This window comes from Mustela nigripes, unplaced genomic scaffold (assembly GCF_022355385.1).
Source record: "Mustela nigripes isolate SB6536 unplaced genomic scaffold, MUSNIG.SB6536 HiC_scaffold_76, whole genome shotgun sequence".
In the NCBI taxonomy this organism is placed as follows: Eukaryota; Metazoa; Chordata; class Mammalia; order Carnivora; family Mustelidae; genus Mustela; species Mustela nigripes.
The window spans coordinates 1,365,939-1,390,792 of NW_026739491.1; the positions used below are offsets into that span (position 1 = coordinate 1,365,939).

The 24,854-nt window shown below is 54.8% G+C and overlaps 1 protein-coding gene across 1 annotated transcript in view; it reads left to right on the plus strand.

Annotated features, from left to right (window-relative positions):
• Nucleotides 1-5,679: 5,679 nt before the first annotated feature.
• LOC132008272 (PR domain-containing protein 11-like) overlaps nucleotides 5,680-24,854 on the plus strand; it is a 76,989-nt gene continuing 57,814 nt past the window's right edge. The window contains exon 1 of the mRNA XM_059386817.1: nucleotides 5,680-5,743. The gene's annotated coding sequence lies outside the window, so the exon portion shown is untranslated. The remainder of the gene's footprint in view (nucleotides 5,744-24,854) is intronic.

Consider the following 24,854-nt stretch of genomic DNA (forward strand, 5'->3'; position numbering starts at 1 on the left):
CTGTCTGGATGCATTTGCACCCAGCAGTCCCGATTACTCTCCCATCTGCACGGGGGTCCTACAGGTTTTGGAATGTGCGGCATTCAGGAGTCTTCTCCCAGAGTTGGCAGGGACTGGGAAACAGCCTCTCTGATACCCCAATCTCTATCCCTCCATCCTTTCTCATATCTAATGGACAAGAAGAAAAGCATAATTCTGGGAACATCTTTTATCATTGGCTTGATGATTGAATCCAACATTCCCAACCCAATTTAGAGAAGAGGAGACAAAGACTTAGGGAGAGAGAGAGCTGTAGAAGCCATCTGTTCCAACACCCCACACAGGGGAGGTCCCCCAAGATGCAGGGAGTTGCCTGGATCCTTGAATTTGGGAGCAGGGCTGGAAGTCCAAGATCAAGGCAGCAGCTGATTGCGTGTCCAGTGAGAACGCACTTCCTGGTTCAAAGATGGCTGTCTTCTGTCCGTCCGCTCACATGGCATAAGAGGCGGGAGATCTCTCCAGAGCCTCCTTTATAAGGGGCACTGGTGGAATTCATGAAGGCACCACCCTTAGGACCCAGCCACCTCCCAAAGGCCCCATCTCCTGATACCGACATCATAGGGATTAGGTTCCAAGATATGAATTGAAGGAGGGGGGTGCAGACATTGAGTCTACAGCACCCAGGAAAGGAGTTTCGGTGTTTCTCCCTGGGCACAAATAAGCCTCCAAAGGTGGGTGGCTTCCCAGTAACGGAAAGGGACGACAGAGGCCAGGCAACCAAAAAAAAAAAAAAAAAAAAAAGAGATGTGTCCACATCAACTTCATCTCTAATGTGGGGATAATTAAACAAGAGGCCAACCTACTGACAGGGCACGCAGTAAACGTAGGACGTCCCATGGCAGCCAAAGCAATGGTGTCATACTTGAATCCGTTTGTATGTCTCTCCAGCTTGAAGGCGGCCAGCAGTTTCTGCTACACCTCCAGTCAACCCAAACTGTGGGAAAAGCATGGGGCCAGATCCCTGAACGGCCCCCCCCATCTCCTTCCGTGCATCCCTCTCCACACCACATTCTGGGCACACTGGCCTTCTGCCACCTCAGCTAGGTCCTGCTTCATGCCCCTGCTCGGCCGGGCAACTCTTCCCAACTCTGTGGGTCCAGCTTCTTCATCTGTCAAGATTCCAGTGAAACGCCCCCTCCTCAGTGTGGCCTCCCCTGTCCTCAAGAGGTCAAGTTGCTCCTCGGCCACCATCCCACTGTCCCCCACCTCTGCCCCGATCGCCTGGATGCATGGTAAACAGTTGTAAGTGGTGCTCGCTTCTGCAGAAACAAAGAGTCTGTTTCCTGCCATACCTCAAAGGGAGGAAATAATGGGGGCTACTTTCGGAGGCATAGGTAGGAGATCGTGGTTTGGGCTTCCTGGGGAGAGGCAAGCTGTTTGTCAGTTGAGCAAAAAATAGCAATGCCGATCTAACCCGGGGCATTAGCTCTTAGCCATCATCGGCAGCTGGGCGAGGAATCTCTTGGTCTTAAGCCAGTTCCTCCTTCCTTCCAAGAGAGGGATCCCTCAGCTGTTGGGCAAGTGAACAAGACCAGACCAGAAGAGGACCGGGCCTGGCTTAACACAAGGCCAGTGGAATCCAGGTCCCTTCCAAACGTGGATTTATTGTAAATATTTATTTCTTGCAATTAAAAAGGGGGGGCATCTTTAATAGAAGGCAGACAAAACAAAGCTGAGTCGGTAGGATTAGAAGTGAGAAAAAGGGAACAAGGAGGAAGCAACTATAAAGTTGTTGGGAACAGGGGTGGAATTTGGCTCAGAGCTTCCTGGCAGCCAATGCAAAAAGGGAAACCTGATCAGTTATGGAGCTCTTCTTATTAGCAAAGGACATGCTTGCCAGTTCCACGGGTGAAATGCAATTGATTTTCAGGTTTTGTGTTTTCCAGGCACTGAATTTTGAGTGAAATTTCTCCCTTGAGGGTTTAGGAGGGATCAACAGTTCATGCCACAAACAACATCCTTGTTTTACAGCAAATGTGGAAGGGAATTGCTAGTGACCCAGAGGCTATTCAGCTCATATCACTGGATGCATATTTTGCAATATCATTATTGGTAGGTAAGAAAGGCCTCAGGTTGTCTTTTCTTTCCAAAGAGCCAAGCTTGATTCCCTTAGAGCATCTCAGTGCCCTCACAGGGCCCTGGAGGTGACTCAGTTAGTACTTTTTTTTTGTCAGGGGGAGGTCATGAAGTACCTGACCTCACACCACAAAGTTCTGGTCACTTCCTTTTGTGCAATATCCCCAAGAGAGAAATTTAGGAAATATTTACTTTTAGGTTGAAAAGCTACATTATGGAAAAGGACAATAAATCAGAAGTATCCAGGAGCAGAAGACATTGGGCTAGGGAGTCAAGCAGATCTGAGTTTGAATCTTATCCTACCTCTAACTAGCTGTGCGGCCTTGGGCAAATTTCTTAACCTCTCTGAGCATGCTTTCCCTGTCTGTAAAAACAGTGATGACGATATCTGCCTTGGATTACTGAGTCAAATGGTAATGTCCCAAAAGTGGGTGCAGTGTGTTCTGTTTGCTTCCATCCCCGTCTCACCTCCCCTGCTAGTAGTTCCAAGGAATTCAAGTGGAGCACCCACTCCACCCCTACTTCTTTGTTTCAGGTCCAACTCAGACCACAGAGGGAAGCTGAGGTACAGCCTCACAAGACCTGCCTTGTCCAGACCACTTGTCCATGGCAATGACCTTCAGATCCCAGAGCAACTTTCTGTCCACACTTGCCCAGAGCACTTGTGCTGACCCTTGGGTTGCCATGGAGTCCCTTGGGAGATGGTTCTAGCAACTGTTCCAGCTTCGTTTCAGATTCCCTCCTGTGCCTTAGTCTCGATTATGTGGCTATGGGGCAACTTCTTGAGGGCAGAATGTGGGATCCCTGGTCCAAACTCTTTGGGTCTTATGGGAAGAACCTGGAGCCCACAAAGGAAGAATCCTGTGCTCCAGGAAACACGGTGTAGGCAGGAGGCTATGCCTCAGACCTAGGTCTCTGACCTGTGCAGTGTCTCTCTGCTCTCCGAGGATCACACCTGCAGCCCCTGCTCCCCAGCCTGCAATGCCAGAGGACCCAGCCCCACTTCACAGATGCAGCCCTGGGAACCAGTCTTCCTGGCAAGGGGAAGCCAGACTGGGCCACACAGATGGGGAGATTTAAATAGAAAACCAGCACCACAAGATAAAATTCCCTCTTTGCTTCACTTACCAGCTCATTCCCTTAAAGACCTTTTTTGCTTTTTGGAGGCTGTGACCACACTCTCTCTTTATCCATTTGGCTTTCTGGACTCATTTCCAGGTCCTCTGGCCACCTACTCTGCACTCCTGCCGCTTCCTGGCTCCAGCTTCTTCCTGCAGGACACAAAGAATTTGGACCAGGGATCCCACATTCTGCCCCCAAGAAGTTGCCCCATAGCCACATGACCCCACACCAGTCACCCCGGGCACTTTACGTCTAGGTCTTTGCTTATGCTGTTGGCCTTCCTGAAATGCCATCTTACTGCTGGTGGAAATACCAGTGGGCCCTCCCCTGCCCCCCCACCCAACACTGCAAGGCCCACTTCTAACATTGCTTCCTCTGTGGACTCTACTCCTGGAAGAGAACGAACAGCTCCTTCCTCAGTGCTCTTTCACTGCCTAAGCACTCAGCCTCCAGTATAATGCTTAGGGCAGTTGGATGTGCATTAATCACTGAATTATTTCGAGTTCGCTGTGAGTGCCTCCATCTCCCTGGCAGGTGGAGACCTCCTTGGAGGATCCCGCTTAACGATCTTGGTGCTCCCCTGTACCCAATACTCTGCCTGGCATAGAACAGATAGACTCTCTGGGAATGTCTATATTTATATTGGCTGTCATGGAATTACGGCATTAGTTACCATTCCTTGAGCATCTACTGTGAGCAGCCAGGTGATGGGCCCTTTAAATATGCTCTCATGGCCCCTCACACAGAGCTGGCAAGCAGCTGGAGGGTTATAGTGTGGCTCACTTGCAGAGGAGGGAACTGAGGCTCAGAAAGGGGAAGTCCCTTACTCAGGATCATCCAGCTAGAAACTGGATTCCATGAAACTGTGTTCTTGATGTCAAAATTAAGGGGGAAAGATGATGTGGTACAATAAGTTTTTTAACTGCCCCCCGCCCCCAACATCCCACTCCCAGAGCCCCCAGCACATTCTGGGCCCTGACCATGGACACCAGTCTTAGGGCGGGGCTCCTAGCCAACCGCGAGGTTGACCTGAATGAACTTCATTCCCTTGGGAGGAGGCCTCCCTAGGGTGGTACTCACCAGAGGCCCCCAGTGCCAGCTCTTGCAGGGCTCGGATTGATGGACATTTTGGGGAGCGGGGTGGGGCGCTCCTCACTGGGCAGCGCCGCACCTGGGCGCCTTCTTGGGACTGAATCCCTCCAAGCAAACTCTAACTTGGGGTGGGGGAGGGTTAGGGCTCGTTTTTTTTAGAGCCAGCGTAGCACAGCCTCCCTGGGCTGGAGACCTTGCAGTTCCGCCACAAGCCTTGTGGACAATGCCAAGAGAAAGCGGTTATTTTGGGAATGGTTGTCGTGGTTACGCCATCCCGCGGTGTCCTCTGCCCCATCGCCGCCCCACTGGCTTTGAGGGCGCCCGAAGGAAGCCATTCAGACTTTTCAACACTTTGTCTTTATGAAAATTCCGCCCCACCTTTTCCTGGCTACCTTGTCTTTCTGGGATATTGAATCCCATTCACAGATGGAGAAACTGAGAAACCGAGCAACGGAGGGAGGCTTCAATCAACGTCTTTTCCAAATCAGCTAGGGACCCGCCGGCCGGGTTCTCAGAATCTCAAACCCTTGTAACGAATTTCCACTTGAAGAACACGTGCGGTGCCCGACTTAAAACCGCAGCCCCACCGAACCGGTTAACATTACGAGCGAACCCCTACGTCCCTTACCCTCAGCTTGCCGCGGGTCTCCTATGTTTTACAACTTTAGTTTGTATCTCCAAACTGCTGGGTGTTCAAAGGGTTAAAAGGGACCAGAAGGGGCCCTGCTGCGCGTGACGGGGGCGGGGGGGAGTGTCTCGAAAGGGTTAAAATTATAAACGCTTTGATCCCCCCCCATCTGGTTCAAAATGGGCAGCAACGGGGCCGGGGAGCCAGGGAGCCCCCCCCACGGAATGACTTTTTTAAAATTTTAGAACTTTTAATTCCGATCAAAAAAAAAAAAAGTGTCCCAGTTCGAAAGTTCTTTTAACCTTTTCTTTTTTCATTTATTTTTTTCTCGATTTCTCCGCGGGCAGGATTATAAAACTCGCCCTCTCCTTTTGGGTTCGAGGAGCTAGGTTCCCCCCTCCGGGCAGCGCGCGGGGCGGGGGCCGAGGGGGCCCCGGGAGTTTTCTCCGGGGCCGGGTTGGGACGCGGCTGGTGAGTCCCGGCTCCGGCCCCTGAATTGGGGGGTCCGCGTCTGCCCCAAACGCCGCTTTCTTCCGTTTTCCATGTCATTTCCTGTACTAATAAGATGGTGGTCAAAGCAGGGGAGGAGAGCAGCAGCGAGTCGCCGCCGCCGCCGCCGCGCCGAGGCTGGCGCTGAAACTTTGCCTCGCCGGGGACCAGCGCGCCCGCAGCGCGGCCGCTCCCGCCGCGGGGGCCGCCAGCCGGGGCCGCGCCGCCTCCGCCGAGCCGCCCGCCGGGCCGCCCGCGTCGCCCGGGCCCCGCGGCTGCCGCAGCATTCCCGGGAAGGTGAGTCAGCCCCGGTAGCCAATGTGGCCATTGAAAATGGCTTCGGAAAGCGCTCGGCAGTTTGCCAGCGAGCGCGGGGGCCGCGGGTGCAGGGGCTGCGAGCGGCTGCGGGGGGCGCGGGCAGCCGGGGGCCGGCGCGGGCGGAGCGGGGGGCCCGGGGCGGCGCGGGCACGGGCTTGGGGGGGCGGTTCGTCCCGGCCCCGAGGTGGGTTAACCCTCGGCAGGTAGCTGCCGCCGCTGCCGCCGCCGCCGCCGCTGCGGGATTCGGGGGCCGCCCCTCCGCCTCCTTCCTCCCCGCTCGCTCCTCGCTCGCTCGCCTTGTTACAATGTAGCCTTTTCTCTGTGCCGACGTTCCGCCCGCTGACGGACGTGGCCGCCGACCAATGGGAGCGGCGGCCCGGGCCGAGCGTTCGGAATGAGAACGCGGTGACAGGGGCGGGGCGGAGCGCGGAATGCTGGAGGGCTCTCTGCGGCCGCTGGCCTAGTTCTGGGGGCACTTTCGGCTCGCTGCCTGGGGCTGATGTCGGGGGCTCGGGCCCTTCAGGAGGCGGTGGGGCCTCTTCCAACGCCGCCCGCGGCGACTTCCCGCCGGAGGTGGCCGAGCCAGGGGCCGTTTCTTTAATATATTTTAAGTCTTAGTTGCCGTGTAGACTCTTCGGGAAATCTCTCTGGAGCGTAGCCTCCATCTCCCACTCGCAATCCCCAAGGTGCTCTCTTCTGCAGGAACTGCAGAAACTTGGCGGCCAGTGACCTTTCTCCGGTCAAGGCCAGCAGGCCCTAAGCAAGTCGCCGCAAAGAGCATACACATTGAGCGTTGGGCGATGCTGGTTGAAAAGTTGCTTCTGTCTTGAACTGGGTTGGGCGGGAGGGAGGGGTTTGACCCCTGGGATGGGCTGGGACTTAGGAGAGAATAATGTTCAATCTTTCTTCGTAGATGTTGGCTTCATGTGGGGAAAGGCTGTGGTATATAATTTAGAGTGGCTGAGAGGAAACACACCCAGTTCTTTGTGCGCAGGGACAGGAGGCAATAATGAGAGATTGCTCTTGATGCCTGGAAACCCTATAAACTTAGGGGGGTTTGTCTGGGCTGGGGCAAAAGAATTTTCCGTGGTGCCATATGCCAGTGGCACCCAAGCTGGCCTTTGTCCACAGTACCCTTGAGAGGAAGGGAGCTGTTAGGGAGGTGGGGTCCTGGGTCTGAGTCTCTAACAGGCTGTGGTGTCCTTACCTGTGGGGTGGGGGCATGGTCTTCACCCACCAGCTCTCTGAGAGGTGGGCAGAGTTCTGTGTGGCCAAATGTCTGAGAACCTGCTGGGAAGAGTCCCATATGATTGCTTGAGTTTAAGGAAAGTGGTTCTCTGTTGGGAGTCCTTCCCCCACCACTGTGTTATAACTGTATGACTTTGGATTTGGCACGGTTACCTTTGATCTCTCTGAACCTTGCTTCTCCATCCTGAAAATGGAGCCAACAGAACCTGTGTGGCAAGGCAGTTGTGAGATTAAAGGTGATAGAGATAAAATGCCTAGTCTGTGCTCCACACATGATTCAAGAAGTGTTTTCTCTATCTGGGATTATTGTGGAACCTACTATCCTGGGACCATCAGAATTGCCCAGCCCAAGACCATCCGATTCCAGACAGGGCCTCCAAGGAGCAGCTGGGGCACGGGCTAGTTCTCTTTCCTAATGACATTCTCAAAGACAAGGGGTTCCCCCTCCCTTGTCCCAAGAGCCCCGATCAGCCATCACAACCATCACTTCTGTCCAGCATTGACATGAGTTAGAGTTCTGTCCTCCAGACCCCTTGGATTGATGTGTTTCATAAATTTGTTTTCTTTGGTGTCAGTAAGACTTCTGTCATTTGAATCTTTCCTCTCGGAGTCTTGGATGTGGAGATGGGGTTTCCCTGGTTCTAGGTCACTGGCAAGTGTGAAGGAAGTAAAGACCATCGGACTAGGAGTCAGGAGTCACACGTTTATTCAGCTGCCTCGTTGGCCCATCCCCTTGGCTCTATCATAGTCATGACCGACGCACAGCATCCAAGGCCGTCCCTTGCCTCCTGTCCATCCTCAGGAAATATTCTGAGCCTCCGAACTGTCTACCTGCAGCTTCCCCTCCTTGCCAGTCTCCACCTCACAATCAGAGTGATCCATTCCGAAAAAGCTCACATCAGGCCTCCTGTTTCTTGCTTAAAACTCAGAAGAGTCTTCTCAGCTTTTGGGATAAAGAACCAAATCACCCCCATGACCTAAAAGCTCTGGAGTGATCTGTCCCCTGCCCCTTCCTCAGCCTCACCTCACACCCTCCCCCGAGATCTCCCTGCGCTCCAAGTTTAGTTCTCTCCTGCATGTGACCCGCCCTTCTTCTGGAATACTGGACCGCTTATGATCTAATGAATGAGTTGAGACTGGTAAGGGCAAGGTGGAGCAGGAGAGTGTCTGGGTAGTTCTTGATACTAACCCCTAAACATTTCCAGTTCACCCAGGCACAGGGAAGGATTGAATCTGGGGACCCTTGTGCTTGGGTGGGGCCGTGTGGCTGGTGGGTGAGTTGTGAGCTTCAGTGACACAAATCAGGTTGGGCCAAAGCATCTAGTGGCCAGTGCACAAGCCTCCAGAGTGTTCTTTCCCTGTGACATGGCAGGTAGCGGCAGGTGGGACAGCGGCTGCCTTTGCTAGTCTGTGTCCCTGGGTGGCTGTGTGGCACAGATCCCCTTGACAATGTCCCACGATGGATATGCAGCTTGAATGATAACTAAACCTTTGTTGTTTGCAACCACTGAGATTTGGGGGTTGTTTGTTACTACAGCATAACCTAGCCTGAACTGACCGATACAAGGACTAGAGGAACATTCCAGGCTGAGACAAGTACATACACACTTGTCTCGGGACTCAGGAAGGCTCACCATTAGCAGCCAGGGTGACCCTTTGGACAAACAAATGTGAGTCTATCAACCCCTGCCTGGAAAACTTTCAGGGACTCCCAATGCTGTTAGGAGAAAGCTAGAAATCATTTAGCTGCCTTCCAGACCCTGTGGGGACACCGTTTTGCATCCCTCCATTCGCTATGTTCCCCCTGACATGGCGCATTGTCCCGTCAGCCCTGACCATGCACCGCATTCCCCCTGCTTAGGCTTCTTCATCCATCTTTCAGCTTCCACTTCACCTCTTCAGGGAAGCCCTCCCTGATTAGATGGAGCCCTCCATGACAGCCTCTCATGACCCCATGTACCTCTCCTTTGCAGCACTCATCTCTGTAGCAATTTTATAGTTGTGGGTGTGATTACTGATTCTGGTCTCCGCCTTTCATCAGACTGGGAGCTCTGCGGGGGCAGTGCCTGGGTTTGCTGCTCTATTTCCAGGGTCTGCACACAAAGGCTGCTTCTGAAGATTCCCTGAGCATTGACTGCAGGTTCACTGGGTGCCGGGGGCGAGAGACAGGGTAAATGAACCCTGTTTCCTGGGTGTCAGGGCAGGTGGGTCCCGCTGGAAGGAGGCATCAGGTGTGGTGGACAAACTGGTCTGTAGGGTATAGGTACCAAGCTCCCCACACTTACAGGAGGCCGCGCCCCATAAGGACCACGTTTCTGGGAGGTCTGAGAGGACACCCGGGAGGGCAAGAGTGTGGGATTTAACAAACCCTGAGGCTTCTGCTGATCTAGAGAGTATATGATAAGGTGATGGGGCCACAGGGTAGGAGATCCAGGGGTGATGAAAATAATGATGGCAAAGGAGTGAATGTTTATTGAGGGCTCTTGAGGGTCCTAGGCATGTCTCTATGTAGAAAGCCACTCCACAAGGTATGTGTTATTATTGCCATTTCACAAATGGGTAAACTGAGGGCCCAGAAGATGGTGTAAAAGATCCAGGGTTACACAGGGATATGGCCACTATTGGAACCCTGGTATTCTGATGCCACCTCCTTGAGGATGCCCTCTTAGAATGAAGACAGAGAACCCCAGACCCACCGAGGAGATACCCCTTTGGAAATGTCACATGGGTTTATAAAACCCTTCTAGGGGGGTAAATTCCCAGGAGGTGACACCCACCTACCCTTAGGGTTTGTGCAAACTGGTTTCTGGCCCAGAGCTGCTTGGTGGTCTTGCTGCCAGGACTGGTCTGGAACCATCTGGTACATCTCCACCCCTGCTGGGGCCCGAGAATCCTTGGAGGCCCCACAGCCCCATGTTCTCAGAGTGGGGCCTGGAAGAGGCTTCCCCACAGCTGGCCCAGGGGCTGCGCCGGAAAAATAAGCCGTGCAGAAAGGGGGGAAACAAACAATGAAGAAAAAAGAAAAAAATGTGCTGTTATTTTTAAAAAGCCTGTTTCCTATTGCAGATTTGTATCTGTGTTGGAAAGCCCGGTGTTCGCGTGGTGCAGCCACACTCGTGGTGGTGTCCTTGGCCAGGGCTCTGTAAAAGGGGAGGCCTGGGGCTGCCTCTAGTTCTTCCTTTCTTCATCAGGTGATCAGGGCCCATGGGCCATCCCTGGGCCAGGTACTGTGCTAGGCTTGGGGGTGCAAGGGGAACCCAGTCTCTGCTCCTGTAGAACTTACGGACCAGCGTGGGAGGTGAGCAATTAACCAGGCAGTTAAAGATTCTAGTACAAGGATGTAAGGCAGATGGTCTCCGACTCTAGGTCAAGGGAAGCTTCCTGGAGGAGGAGGTGGCCTTCGAGCTGGGTTTCGAAGGATTGAGGAGATAGTAGAGAGGGGCGAGGCATTCTTATGTGGGGTATGGCTTGTGCAAAGGCCTAGACACACAGAAGGGCTTGGAGAAACTCAAGTAGTTCAGTTTCCCTCCCTATAAGTGGAGACTATAGGATCAGTCCAGGGCCACATTCTTTGGACAAAATTTTTTTCCTCCCTGTCCTCATGACTAGATTTAAGAGGAACACATATTGTGCCCCCTGAGGTCCCTTCTATATCCATTTATGGATGGGAAGCTCAAGCAAGTTCAGAGAGGTTAAGTGACTAGCTCCAGATCACCCAGCTATAATCTAATCTTTCCAGTCACCCGAGAAACCCACATTTATAAATGTAGCCTCAGGGGTGGCCTACCTGTGGTAGTTAACGATTCCCAGCAGGTCTCCTGGGTGCTTTAAATGTGGGATTTGATTTATAAGCCCTTGGTTTACACAGCTGGTTACAGGCCCTTCTCCCCACCTGGGAACCTCATGGGTGAGAACTTGCAGGCACATTTGGACAGACCAAGAGTCTCCAATGAAATGACATGGGCTGAAGGAGGCGGGGAGAGGGGAGGGGGCAGACAGCTGCTGACTGTCCTGCTCCCTAGCATCAGCCTCAGATCCCTGGTGAGTGCTAAGGGGCAGGGACCCTTTATGCAAAGCCACACCTGGGCCTCCAGCCTTCAGTGCCTTCTAGAACTTTCCCTTCCACCACTCTCTCTAACCCCCCCAACCCGACCTGTAAGGCCAACGGGGACTCCTCCCAACTCATCTTTTTCCAGATCCCCTGTCAATGGCCCGTGAGGCCCATGGGCTGGCTCTCATGAACCCCATTTTAGAGCTGAGAAGATGGGGGATCCCAGAGAGAAAGTGGCATGCCAGAGGTTGTACTGTTTAGGGAGTGACCAAGCTAAATCCCAAATCTAGGACCCCTTCCTCTGCACCCACTGTCCTCCTGCAATCATCAGAGTAAGATGGGGGAATTCTGAGAGCTTTTGGCCCAGGCTCTGTGCCCTGCTTTCCAGAAGGAGTGGCTGTGTGTGGGGGGGTACTGCTTGACTCTGCTGTGACAGCAGCTCACCCCATCCTAAGGGGACAGAGGCAGCAGACCCGGGTCATGTGCATGAGGACCTGGGGGAAGGGGGAGGGGAGAGTGGCCAGCGGGCCTTCTCTGGCTCATGGCGGGGCTGGGGGCCAGAGTGGGACCAGCAGACAAGGCGAGCAACTTGACCTGGGCACCGAGCTGGGCTGGGTATGGACGTCACCAAGCAAGTAAATATGGAACCACCCCCACAGTGTCAGCTTTCCCAGAGTGGCTTCTCCCACTATCTCCCACTTTCCCAGAGGGAAAGGGGTGAGGGCCGGGAAGGGATCCTGCTGCCCGATGCTCGGGGGATGGAGATGGCCGGCTTGGGAGGCTCTGGGCTGGCCGACGGGCCTGGGGAACAGCCCACCGGACCCTCAGCCCCAGCAGGGAGTGAGCCTTTCGTGGGGGCGGCTGACTGGGAGCCAGCCCGGGTGGACTCAGCATTGTCATGGCCCAAGGTACAGGGAGGTGGGCTCTGGAGGGTGGGTGGAGGTGGGGGGGGCGCTTTTGCAAGCCGGGGGCCTGTCCCTGATCTTTTAGCCTAGCCCTTCCGTGCCCCAACCCAAACAGGGCGGCCTTTTCCCAGGGTGGTGTAAGATACCTCTTTAGACAGCTGTACCGCAGAGGAAAAGCTGGACCATCCAGAGGGCTGGTATTTAGAGAGGAGGTGAAGAGGTCAGAGGCTCAAGGTGTCCTGGGGCCAGGGGCGGGGCACTTAGACCGGGGTAGGGAGGGCCAGGGGGGGTGAAATCTGCAAAGGAAATCAGCAAACTTAGCAGCCAGGGAAGAATTTACCTCCCCCCTGCCCCCCCAAATAAGACTTTGGGTCTTGGGTGGAGGAAAAACAGAAAGGGAGGACACAAGGCCAAGTTTTGGGCTGGGTGAGCCAGGCCTTTAGAAACATCAGTAATAGCCAAACTTGAATGAAGCTTATGAGTGTGGATGGGTCCCAGCACATTGCCCCATCCCGCTGGTGTCATTAGCCTTCATTTACAGAGGAGAAAGTGAGGCCCAGAGAATTGAAATGACTTACCCAAGGCCACACAGCTATGAAAGGCAGAGCTAGGACCTGAACCCATGTCTCTCTGATTCCTGAGTCTGAGCTCTCCTCCACTGCGTGGGAACTGTGGTTGGAGGGTATGCTGGGAGGGAAGGTAGGAGGGGCATCTGGGGGACTTGTAGGCTCCAAGCACCTGATGCCAGGTGGTCCCGAGAAAGTACAGCGTGGGCCAGCTGTGGCATCTGTGTGCTCACCTGAGAAAAGGGTAGGGTGGCCCAGCACAGGTGCTGCCCATGTTACTGGGTTGTTGGGACCTTCCCATCCCATATTTGGGTCAACAGATGTTCATGGAGTGCCCCTCTTGGGCTCTGGAGGGCCAAACATAAACACGTGATTTGATGGGTCCTGTACCCAGAAAAGGGTGGTCTGCAGACCCCCGCCCACCTGTAAGCGGGGTGTTACTGATCTGCATGGGAGATAGTTACAACATTGAAAGTAAGTGTCAAAAAACTCCTATTGCAACTTGACCATTGCTGCCTCATTTTTTTAAAAATTGTAATTTACAAAAGCATCAGTTGGCAACAGATTGGAAAACTCTCCCCAAATAGTGTGAGCAGCTCTGGCCCAGATCCTAACTGTGATTGAAGGTAGAAAGTGTCCTACTTGCTCGTGGATGTGATGGGGAGGGGAGCAAGTCATTCTGCCACCAGCGATGGGAGAGGGAGAGCCTGTTACGCTTCCCGGAGGAAGAGGCAGGGAGCTGGACCTAGAAGGACGAGTGGAAGTCCGCCAGGTGGAGGAAGAGGGCAGGACATTTTAGGCACCGGGAACAGTATGTGCAAAGGCAGACAACATGAGGATAGGGCAGTTCAGGAAAGGGCGAGTGGTCTGGGGTGTTTGGAGAACAAGTAGAGGAGATGGCCCTGGAGAGGGAGGCTAGGGCCAGACTTTGAGGGCCTTGAATGCCAGGCTGAGGCTGGACTTAACAAAACTGAGTTTAGGGTGTTCTGGAGGTGGGAGATAGAGTCAGAGCTGAGGATGTGCTTTAAGTGACTGCAGAGGCCATCCAGGTGGTGTTTTCCTTTCTGTCTTCTGCCTTCCGGAAGGCTGTTTCTTGGTGCCGGTGCGATAAGTTGCTGGAGAGCGGGCCTATCCTTGTTCCTTCGGAGACAGCCAGCCCTAAGGTTCTGCTGATGCCCGGCGGCCCCCGAGTCAGTCCTGGCTGGACAGGGGGGCAGTTCTCGGCCATGTGAGCAGCGGGCCTTCCCAGGCTGTCGTCCTGGTCAGTGCGTTGACCTGTGGTGTGGTTGGCTGGCCATGGCAGAGTTCTTTTATTCCCTGCCTGATGCTACCAGTGCTGTGAGCTGTCAAAGGGGGTGTGCCAGCTGCCCTGAGGAGTCCAGAGCCATGCCAGGGAGTGTGGGCAGGAGGCGGGAAGGCTGAGCTCTGAGGCTGAGGTGGGGGCTTGGCCAGGCCTGGGGCCTGGTATGTGCTGGTGTGGGGTCTGAATAGGAGGTGATCCGTGGACAGCCGCCTGAAGTGGCCTCCGGCTCGAACTGTCTGTCGGGTCAGGGTCAGGGCTAAAGCCTGCATTTGTGGCCAGAGGAGTGAACGCGTGGTCAAGGGGGACAGTTCACATCTCGTCCCGGGCCAGCTCAGGTGAGCAGATGGGGAGCTGCTGCCATGGTGCAGTCTGGGGAGGAGAGGAGCCCACCCTTCCCATCTGGGGCTGCTGGGAACAGCCCCTGGTGTGTCTGGGCCTGCCTGTGGCCACAGGTCTCCAAAGAAGGACGGCCTGCACAGCCCCACCTACACCCTTCTCCTCGGGCGGGGGCCCCTGTTCCCAGTGGCCTGGCCTCCCGTTCCCTCCCCGCGGCTCCCCATCAGCTGGGCCCCACACAGCAGGCGGGACTGTCTGGCTGCCCTTCGGTGGGGAGTCCAGCTGCCCAGGATCCTGCGGGATGGGCTGGGAGGCATTTGCAGCCCGTCTGGCTGCCGGCTTCAGGACCAGGAGTCACTGAGGGGCTCGGGTTTTGATGGTGGCCTGGCTTGTGCTTGGAGGCACAAGGCTTGTGTCCTCGGACCTCCCTGGCTTTCTGCCTTGGGCTGGCCCCACGCTGGACTCAGTCATAGCCCATGGGTCTCCCCGAGGTGGGGTGAGGGCGCCCCAGACCCGCTAAGCCTCCTAGCTCAGACTTCGTGCTGCTGCCTGCCTTTCCCAGAGCTGGTGCATTCCCTGTGAGCAGCAGGCAGGACCTCCTTGCTTCTCAGGGGCCCCTCTCCCTGCACAGGACACCTCGAGCCTGTTCTGTGTGGCCTGGTGCCACTTGTATCCCAGTTCGGATCCTCTGGGGCTGTGCCCAGGACCCAGGGGCAGGTCCGGCTCTTGAGCTCCCTGCTGCCTGTCGTGGGCTTCTCTGGACCGAGCATGGCTCTTCCTCTTCCTGATTCCCCTGTGTGGATCTGTCGCTTGCCTCTGCCCCAGTTCCTGGCTACCTGTGAGGCAAGGACTCTCTGGCCTGGCTCCCAGGGTCCCCGCCCCCAGTTTCAGGTAGAAACTGTACTCTTCCTTGGCACCTGCCAGTGGCTCCCTGCCCTCCCTGAACACCCTGGCCCTCGGCCCAGGACAGTGGCCAAGAAAGGCTCCACTGCTCTTTCAGACTCACTCCTGTCTCCTCTGGAGAATCCCTCTGCCTGCTGCTTCCTGGTCCCCGCCTGGGGCCACAAATGGACCCCTTTCCAGCTGCCCCAGGCCCCCGGACCTGCAGCAGGTCTAACTGCTTTTGGAGCTCAGTTGTGGCCCCCTCCTTTTCTCAGTGCCTTGTCCGTGGTGCGGATGGGGGCCTCACATTTTGTGGGAGTCCACAGAGAGGCTCTGTGGATGACATCGTGTGTGGTCTAACGTGGCAGACTTGGGAGTTAGATACTGTCTGCCCATTTTGGCATTGGAAAGGTTGAGGCACCCAGGGTTCAGTGACTTTGTCAAGGTCTTATGAGAAGTCAGGGGCAGGTGCTGGGACTCCAACCCGTATCTCTTGGCTCTTTTCTTGACCCCATTGCTGTCTTGCCAGGTAAGGTAAGGGCTCATCAACCTTTGCTTATTGGATTCTCATGGGCCAGGGCTATGGCTGGGGCTGGGGCTGACCTTGTTGGGGACTGGGGCTCACCGTGTGGCCACGGTCACAGCTGGGACTCAGTGTCACTGGAGCAATCAACCTTGGGAGCATTTCTTCTGCTTCTTCCTTCCTGAACTCTTGTCCCCACTATGAGGTCCTCCCAGAGACACAACCCTGACCCTTGGAGCCTGAGGCTAATAAAGTATCCCACACAGCAGCTGGGCCTGCTGACCAGGGGCTGGGGGCCTGCTGGAACTGAAGGGCTGGCGCTAGGAGTCACTGGGGGGAAGGGGAGAGGGAGAAACTGGCCTGTGCGTCCTTGCCCAAGTCACTGTGAGGGCCCGCAGCCTTCCCTGCTCCAGGTCAGAATGCTAAGCGCTTCCTTAAAGCCACTCTTGATGCAGGGAGAATGTGGCCGTTGCTCCTACTCGCCTGATAAGCCTCTGAGGCTCAGAAGGGCCAGTGAACCCACCTGGCCCCTGTGTTCTTCAAATTCTTTTGAATTCCTCCGCCCCAGTGCAGATGCTTGCATACCTCCAGGGACCCGTAGCTCACTCATTCCAAGGCAGCCCACTGTGTCTTTTTTATGGTGTTTTACTAAGGTTTTAATTATGTAAGAAATATACAAATACATTTTTGTTGTACTAAAATCAAATATTATTTAAAAAGCTAAATATCGTCTTCCTTCATTACAATATTCCGGCCTCCTCTGCAGGGTTAATTGTCACTGTTATTACTTTGGTGTATGTCCTTCTAGATATTTCTCTATACATCCACTCACAGAACCTACAGGGAGATATGCCATGCCAGCACGCATGTGTGTGTGTGTGTGTGTTTAAACAAATGGTTACAGATCATGCTGTAAATGCTTTTCTCACTTAACATTGGAGCTAGGAATTGTAGTCATGGTTTTACATAGCAAGCTGTCATAATTCTCTTTCTTTCTTTCTTTCTCTCTCTTTCCTTCTCTCTCTCTGTTCTCTCCAGAGTAGCTACTGCTGGGAATGCGAGCCTGTGGCATTTTAAAAAAATGGTTGCACGATATTTAAAAGCCGTCCATGGAGACTTCTCTGCATGGAACCAAATGTCTCCCTGTAGGGCCCCAACTATTCCTGGGTCTCTTCTTTAGAAGCAAAGAGAAAGGCCGCTCCCCTGTCCCCAGGCAGTCCCCAGACGGCTGGAAATAGTAGCCACAGCCCCTGGAGACTTTTCTCCTTCACACCTGGGTGCTTCTACCCTCACTCAAAGGGCATGTTCTGGAGTGACCCCTCTCTTGAGGGCCTGTCGTGGTAAGTGGACTCTGGGGTCACTTGACCAGGTTGTTCAAGTCCAGGTTGTTTCTGGGAAATCTCCTTAACCTCGACCTCTGTGTGCCTCAGTTTCAGCCTCTGTAAAATGGAGAGGACAATAGTGTCTCTGTCACAGAGCCGCCGTGAGGACGGAGGAAGGGAACACACGTGCAGCGTGAAGAATGCTGTGCCAGGCACTTCGTCAAATCCCAGTAATACTCTGTCCTGGGGTCTCTGGTCTGTGTTAGCTGCAGCCCCCTCCGCCCGCCCCCACTCTGCAGGCAGGGGCCCTGGGTCTCCTGTGGGCAGCCTGGGATGGCTGTGGCCCCAGCAACGGTTTCATCCCACTGTCCGCTCCCTGATTTCCCAGAGGAGGGGCCTGCCTGGGAATGAGGCGGGTGATTGGAATCCTTCCTGGCTCGCCCAGCAGGTTCTGGACTAGGACCTACAGGGAGGGAAGGAGGTCAGCCTGACCCTTCGCTTGGCGGCGGCGGCCGGGAGCCTGGGTAACGTAACCCCACACCTCGGGCAGATTTACCAGCTCTCAATGGAGCCCGTTGTGGCCGGGGATTTGATCTCCCTCGGCCCGCAGGGTGGGCAGGAGAAGAAAGCAGCTTGGGGCCAGCCTCTCCCTGGAGAGGCCTGGGGCCCCTCTGGGCCACACTGGCCCTGGTTTGGGTTTGCCTTTCTGCTCGGGAGGCGAGTCTCTGCCCGTGATGGTATGTTTAGTGCTGGACAGGATGGTCTTTTGCTCTTTCCTCCCCTCCTTCCCACCCTGCAGGTTCTAAACCACTTCTCATGCCACCGTCCCGCCAGCTCGCTCATCACAGCCACCCTGTGAAACGGGCAGCCTGGCTGAGGCCCTTTCACAGATGCACACACTGAGGCTCAGAGCCGCGGAGTGACTGTCCCAGAGCCCCACAGTGGGGCGCCAGTGGTGTTGAGACTATACCCAGGCTCTCTGGCTTCGTGTCCAGCTCTTTGTCATGAGGCCACCGAACGCGAGGGTGTTGGCGGAAGGTGACCCACCGATCGGCGGCCTGTGTGGTCGGTGAGCTCAGAGGGCTGGGATTATTTCCCGAGAAAGGAGAAGCACCGTAGCTGGCCCAGGGCCTTGCTCTTCCCTAGCTCTGGCCACAAACCCTCTTGGTGGCCCGAGGTAAGTGGGGGACAGAATGTGGCAGACAGAAGACTGCAGTGACCCTCGGGACTCGGGGTGCTCCTCCCAGGGAAGCAGGAGCTCAGCCATCCTTGGGCCCTTTTTAAGACTGGAGAGAGCAAGGCTCAGAGAGGGCAGGGGCTGCTGTGAGCCAGCAGTTGGCAGAGGGGAAGCTCAGACCCCCACTTCCTGATTCCAGATATAGAACCCTTACCAGTCACACCATTGAGTCACACCAAAGACCTTGAGCTGGCCCAGCTCTGAGTTACGAGCATGGCTGTTGGGGTCAAGGGAATGTGGTCTTGGGTCCTGGGTCAATAATAACTTCATATTAATTGAACATTTACTATGTGTCTGGTGCTATTCCAAGTCTTGACCCATAAGATTTCACTTAATCTTCAGAATAAACTCATGAAGTGGATACCATTATTATCCTCCATTTACAGCTGAGGAAACTGAGGCACAGACAGGCTAAGTGACTCCCCAGAGTCCTAATGGGGATGACACTGACACTGGTATTTGAATCCCAGCGGTGTGACCCCCAAGGTTGTGTGTGAACCATTCCAGTGCTTCTTAGGACCAGGAGGATCCTCCCCACACCCAGGACAAATCATACCTGTCTTCCTGGCAGTGCCTGACCCACGGGCCGGTGCTCAGTATACACATGTTGAGTGAATAAGCAACCGCGTCTTTCTGGATGGCAGTGAAGTGAAATCAAAGGTGGCTTTTCCCAGCATTGCTGGGAAGGGGCCACTTAGTTTTGATAATGCAAAGTACTGACGAGCTCAGGGCTTGGGCCATGGCAAGCTCGGGTCCCACTGGGGACACATGGGGTTCCGCTGCCACTGAGCTGCTCAGAACCCTGTCCCATGAGTGAGTAGTGCTGCTCTGAGCTACCGCACTGGCGGTCGGCTGCCTGCCCCAGGGGGCAGAGGTGAGTTTTTTTCTGCATGGGTGGCTGTGGGATGTTCCCATGGCTGGCCTCGGGCCTCCTCTGGGCCCAGCTAGGGGCCAGAGGACTGAGGGTGAGCACTGTGACTGTGACCGTGAGGGACACTTGCATTCCTATTGAGCACTCGCGGCCTGTGGGAAAACAAACGTGTTTTCTTGTCAATTTCCCAAGTCCGTTTCTCATCCAGGCTCAGGAGGTGAGGGAATTTGCAGGTTCCCACAGGCCTAGAGTGGGATTCCGGTCTGCTCCCAACAACGACCTTCTAAGGAGCCCCACTCCAAGTGCTCACGTGTGTCCTGTGGGTTCCAAAAGTGCGGTGGGTATTAGACATAACCAGATCACGGGGCCCCGGGAGGTCTCTGGGATGACTCCCGCCTCAGCTGTCCCCCTAGTTGGGGAACCCCTTCCACTCAGATTTGCTGTCTTTATAAATAGTTTTGATGGCAGGCTCCCTGTAGTGGGACTCAGGAGATGCAATTCCAACTCAGGCTCTACAGGTTTGCTGTGTAGCCTTGAGTAAGCCCTTTCCCCTCTCTGGGCCTTGGAGGACAGCCCTGGAAAGTGAGTCCATGGGGCTCGCTGATCTCCACTGTTCTATGCTGCCATTAGGGTTATGATTTATACCTCAATTTCTCGACCCCTTTTTAAGAGACTGGGATATTGGGGATCCTCCACCTAGCCAAGCTGGGACAACAGGGCTTGGTTCTGGTGTTGACTCATCCTGGCATGGTGAAAAGAACGTCTGAGGACTTGCCAGGGAATCCCCACTGGATCGGCTGCCCTTGGCCCACCCTGAGAACTTGAAGATTGGCAGACAACACCCAGCATGGGGGGAAAGCACATCTTTTGGAGTGCATGAGATCTGGGTTGGAATTCTGGCTTTCCCCATGACCTTTGGCTATCTACCTGACCTCCGAGTGCCTTTGTTTCTCACCTGGGAAATGGGGAGGGGGAAACTGTCCTCCCAGGGTTGAGATGAGGATGGGATGCTTGAGCTTCTCCCCAGTAACCCACTGACACTTAGCAGGTCCCTGGTGGCAGGCACGGGTCTGCTGAGTGTGGGGGGAGGGCGGGGGTCAGAACCGTTCTGGAAGCCTTGCCAACAGCCCCGGAGGCTGGGTCCCAAAATAGAAGACCCCAGAGACAGAGGCTCCCGATGGCCAGGCCGGCCTCTGCCAGCCCCCAGGAGGCCGCACTGAGCTGGCAGCGTGGGCCTTCCCTCCCTCCTGGGCCTGTTGGCTGCATAAATTACTCGGCAGCCTTTGGGCTAATTTTACCTTCTTGGTTTTCATGAATCATTTCCCATCCGGGGGCGTGTGAGAGGAATGGCAGCGGCTTTGCCAGCTGGATGCCCCTGGGCCAGCCGCGGTGAAACGGCTGTGGTGGGCCCTGCTTGCACGCTCTCCAAAGCAAGGACAGGACACCCGGGGACCCCACGAGGGGCCCCCGAGGGCTAGCTCCTTTCAGCCGTGTCCCTGGACCTTTGGGTTATCATGATTGGGAGTCAGTGAGCCACAGCAGGTCCTGGAGCTGGAACTTGGGCTAACTCTAAAGGAATTTGGTATTACGTAGGGCCTGACTATGATGGCCCCCAGGGTCCCTTTTGACCTCGGTGGCGAAGCAGTGCGCAGAGAGACCCCTGTGGCCTCAGGTGTGTCTACCTGCCCAGCACCAGGAGTTTGCTCGAATGCTGAATTTTCACAGTGACCCAAGGCCAGAGCAGGCAGGTCCTGACGAAATCAAACCCAAGCACCTTGGATGAACTGGGGCTTGGATCGGGGAAGGAATTTGTCTAAGGTCTGTTCGATCAGTGGAAGAGGTGAGGCTACTAGTTACTGACAGTTTACCCCTTTGCCCGGAGAATCTTACTCGACTATAGTTATTCCCATTTTATAGAGGGGTAGCTGAGGGCACAGAAAGGAAGAGAACTCCCCGTCCCCTGCCGCCCCTGGTGACACAGTTGTAAGTGGTGAGCAACCATCCGCCCTGAGCTGTCTCATCCCTGAGCCCCAAGTTCGACACCACACTGCCCCCCGCCCCCGCCCCAAGCGCACTGACAAGGTTGCTCACACCCTCTCATCTGCTTCGTCCACTCACCAAGTGTGTAATGAAGCCCTGCCGGGTATCAAGGACCTTCCTGGCTCCAGGGAGATTTGGGAGCAGCCGAGCTGGCTGGAGATCTAGAGAGTTAACGCCTTGCCTGTTTGAGGAGTGCCCCCGCCCCCTGCCCCAGCTCTGGCACACTGACCATGTGGGACCACCTGCCTGCTGTTGCCAGGGCTTCCGATTTTCCTAAAAAAGCTGAACATGGGATTTTTACCTAAAATTGTCTGTTTCTTCAGAGTTGGCAACTAAAGCAAAAATAAAAATTGGAAACCAAAACCAAAAATCAGCCACCAGTTTTTAACATGTGGATCCCTTCTACAGACCCGTCTCTGGTTGGAGGAGGTTCTAATTATCCCCTCTCTTGGGAAATCCTTTACTACCTGTCACAAAGCCCCGTACCCTACCCCGATTGTTGTTGGTCACCCTCCATGCAAGACTGCCACCTGGGAGTAGTGGCAAAAGCATGGCTTTGACTTGAGTAGATTCCAGATGGCTGCTGTGCAGCCTTGCTCCAGGCACTTGCTCTTCTCTGAGCCTCTATTTCCTGTGTGAAAAACAAGTAAGGTAAACTGTACTCACTGGGTTTTTGAAAGGACTAAAGACCATAAGACAGAAACTCAAGTCAATCAGGATTAGGCAAATATGGAATTTATGCAAAGTCCAGGATCAGGTACAGCTTCAGGAACAGTTGGATCCAGGGCTCACACAGGGTCCTCAGGACTTGGTTTGTTCTTCTTACTCTGCTTTATTTTGTACTGACTCCAGTACAAGGAGTCACTAGGCTCCTTGTGTCACTAGGAGACACTAGGCAGGCTAGTGTCCATGGTGTCACGGTGGCTGGCTACAAGCAGATCCATAGTGACATCCCATCCTTTCAGCACTCCCTCTTCTCAGCAGATTCCTCCAAAGCCCCCAAATCGCCACTCGTGATTGGCTGGGCCCTTTACCCTTCCTTGCACCATTCCCTATGAGTTGCAGATTTAAGTGCTGATTGGTTGGTCCTATCCCAGAATGGAACATTTGGAGAAGGGGACTCTCCAAAGACACCAGGCTCCTTGGTTCCAGAAGGGGGATTGGAGGCTAGCAGGAAAACCTACAGACATTCTACCCAGGCTGTAAGCCTTACGAGGGTGAGGACCCAATTCACCCTGGGGTTCCTAGCACCTAGGACAGTGCCTGGCAAGCAAGAAAGTCAAGAGTGAATGAATAGCCTCCACAGTGTGCATTGAGCCCCGGCACAGAGCCTCGCATAAGCCACACCATGCCCCTCCTGCCTCCTTCCTGGAGGGCCAGGATACCGGTCTTGTACCCTTACCAGCTTCACCTGTCTGATGGAGTTTCATGGTTCTGCAGGGCCCACTCAGTACAGAGCTTGCCAGCTGAGCTGGGGGAGCCCCGGGACACCTGTTTGTTAGGACCATCCTGACAAAGTGTAATTATACTCATTGGTGCTCACAGCACCTTGCATTCAGAGGTATCATTTCCCCCCAATCCTCTCGTTCCTTGCTTCTTTACTGCGCATGTCCAGATGATTTATGTTTGTTACTGTTCTGAGACTGGGCTACAGGTAGAGCTCCAATTTCAGCAGCTGTAAAAAGGGGCCATAAACCACCCTGCAGGGCTGTGGGGAGGATTAGGCGACATAATGAAAAGGTGGAACACCAGGGGCGCAGGGGTTGGACAAAGTCGGTGCTCAGGCGAGCCCAGGTTCCCTGTGAATGCCTTCAGGTCAAGGTCTCCCCCAGGAGTCTTTCCACAGTGACCTTAGTGAATGGCCACAGGGGTCACACAGAGAGACAGACAGACAGACACACCCATACGTGCACGCGGAGAGTCAGGGAAGGACCCCAGTCTTCTGGCCAGGACTCTACAGATCAGCAGGACGATTGACTCCAGCACAGGGAAGAGTAAGGTCATTACATGGGGGGGCTGATTACTGCACCCCAAGTCCCGTGGGGTGACATGGTGGACCCAAATGGTGACTGTGTGGACAGTGGGTCACAGCGCCAGAAGAACTTGGTGCTAAGGGCCCAGCACCTTGGGTGGCCGGCAATGAACAAGCCGGTTCCCTTCCTCTGGGCCTGAGCACAGCGCTGCCGTTGCTTTGACCTACTTAATTACCTACGTGACCAACATGACTCAGTGTCGTAGGTGGGGAGGCCTTAACAGTTCACATACTCAGCAGGGATGCTCAGGACCCTCGGACTGCCTCACCCCCCCCACCCCCACATGCCTTACTTGTCCAAAGATGGAGCAGCGGCCTGGCTATTGACAGTGAGCTCCTGGGGGAGGCAGTCATCATGCTTGGTGACGACAGGTGCCTCGGCTTTGGGCACTGTGTCACTGCAGTGGGTGCTTCCCAACTTTTCTGCTCGTGCCTGTCACCTAGGGCAGCCTCATAAGCGGCGCCCCTGCTGCTGGTCTGCGGGCCACACACTGAGAAGCCAGGATTTAGGTGACTTCTGAGGTTTCTTTTAATTTTGAGATTCTGGGCAAGACAGGATGAATAGAACAATAGCCAGGGAGAAGGGCAGGCGGGGGAAGGAGCAGTGAGGGAGGAGGAGGAAGAGACCTCAGAAGAGGTAAAGGAGGGTGTCAGGCCCACTGGGCCCCCCACAGTCCCCAAGCGACTCCCTCCCTTTCCCTCTGATCTCACAGTGCAGTAGGACCCTTTCCTTGGAGCCAAAAACACTATGTGGAGTTTCCCCAGGGCCCTACCTTGCTAAATGGAGGCTCCAGCTCCTTGGGGCAGGAAAGTACAGGTTTGAGAAAATGCAGGACACCCTAGACAGGGGCTGGAGAAATGAGAGCTGGGTGAGAGGCAGCTGCCCAGCACAGACCATGGCTGTGGGTTCCTATCTCCCACCGCCTTCCTCTGGGAGGCCTTGAGCCAGTCACTCCCATTCCGGGCCTCCAGCTCCTTGCAAGGAAAGGAGGTCCTTGGAACCAGCGGTCTGTGGGCAGGCTTTCAGTTCCAATAGCCCAGAGGAGGCGGTGGGACGCAAAAGTTCAAGTTCACTTTCCCCAGCCCTATACCTTATTAAAAGCCAGAGGGGACTTGGGTGCAGAGGGCTTCAGCTCCCTACCTTGCCTTCCTCATTAGCATCTGGGAGAGGGGACCCGAGGAGCTAATCAAACTAGAGGCTCTGGCGGTCTCCAGCATCTGTCACACCGGGGAACCATCAGTGTGGCGTGGCCCTGACCTTCCTTAAATGAATCTACACATCCAGGCCTCTTTCACACATGGCCACCTACCCTCTTGAGGCATCATGTGCAAGTGTAGCCTCCCCAAGACCCTGGCTGCCCCAGCCCAGAGACCCCACACTGGGGCAGCTGGACCCCGGCCCTCCACAAGCACCCCTTCTTCTCCCCTCAAGCCTCATGTGTCTGTGCTTAGCTTGGTACTTGGGATCTTATAGCCATGTCAGCCTCGGGGGAATGGGTGTGGACTTCAGTCCCCTTCCAGGGGCCAGCAGGTGGTAGGGAGGAGCCCCCTCTGCCCTCCCCCCTCCATCAGCAGATGCCTTCTCCCCTTCTGCTCCCCGCCTGGGAGGGAGCAAGACCGCCGTCAGCTTACTTTTGATACCATGAATACTAAGATGCCTTTTAAAATTTGTTGTTTGGCAAAAAAGATAGGAGAGCATAATAAACTTCCTCCATAATCAATAACTCAGAGGCATTACTAATCTGTTTTTTAAATCAGAAATGCATGCATCTGA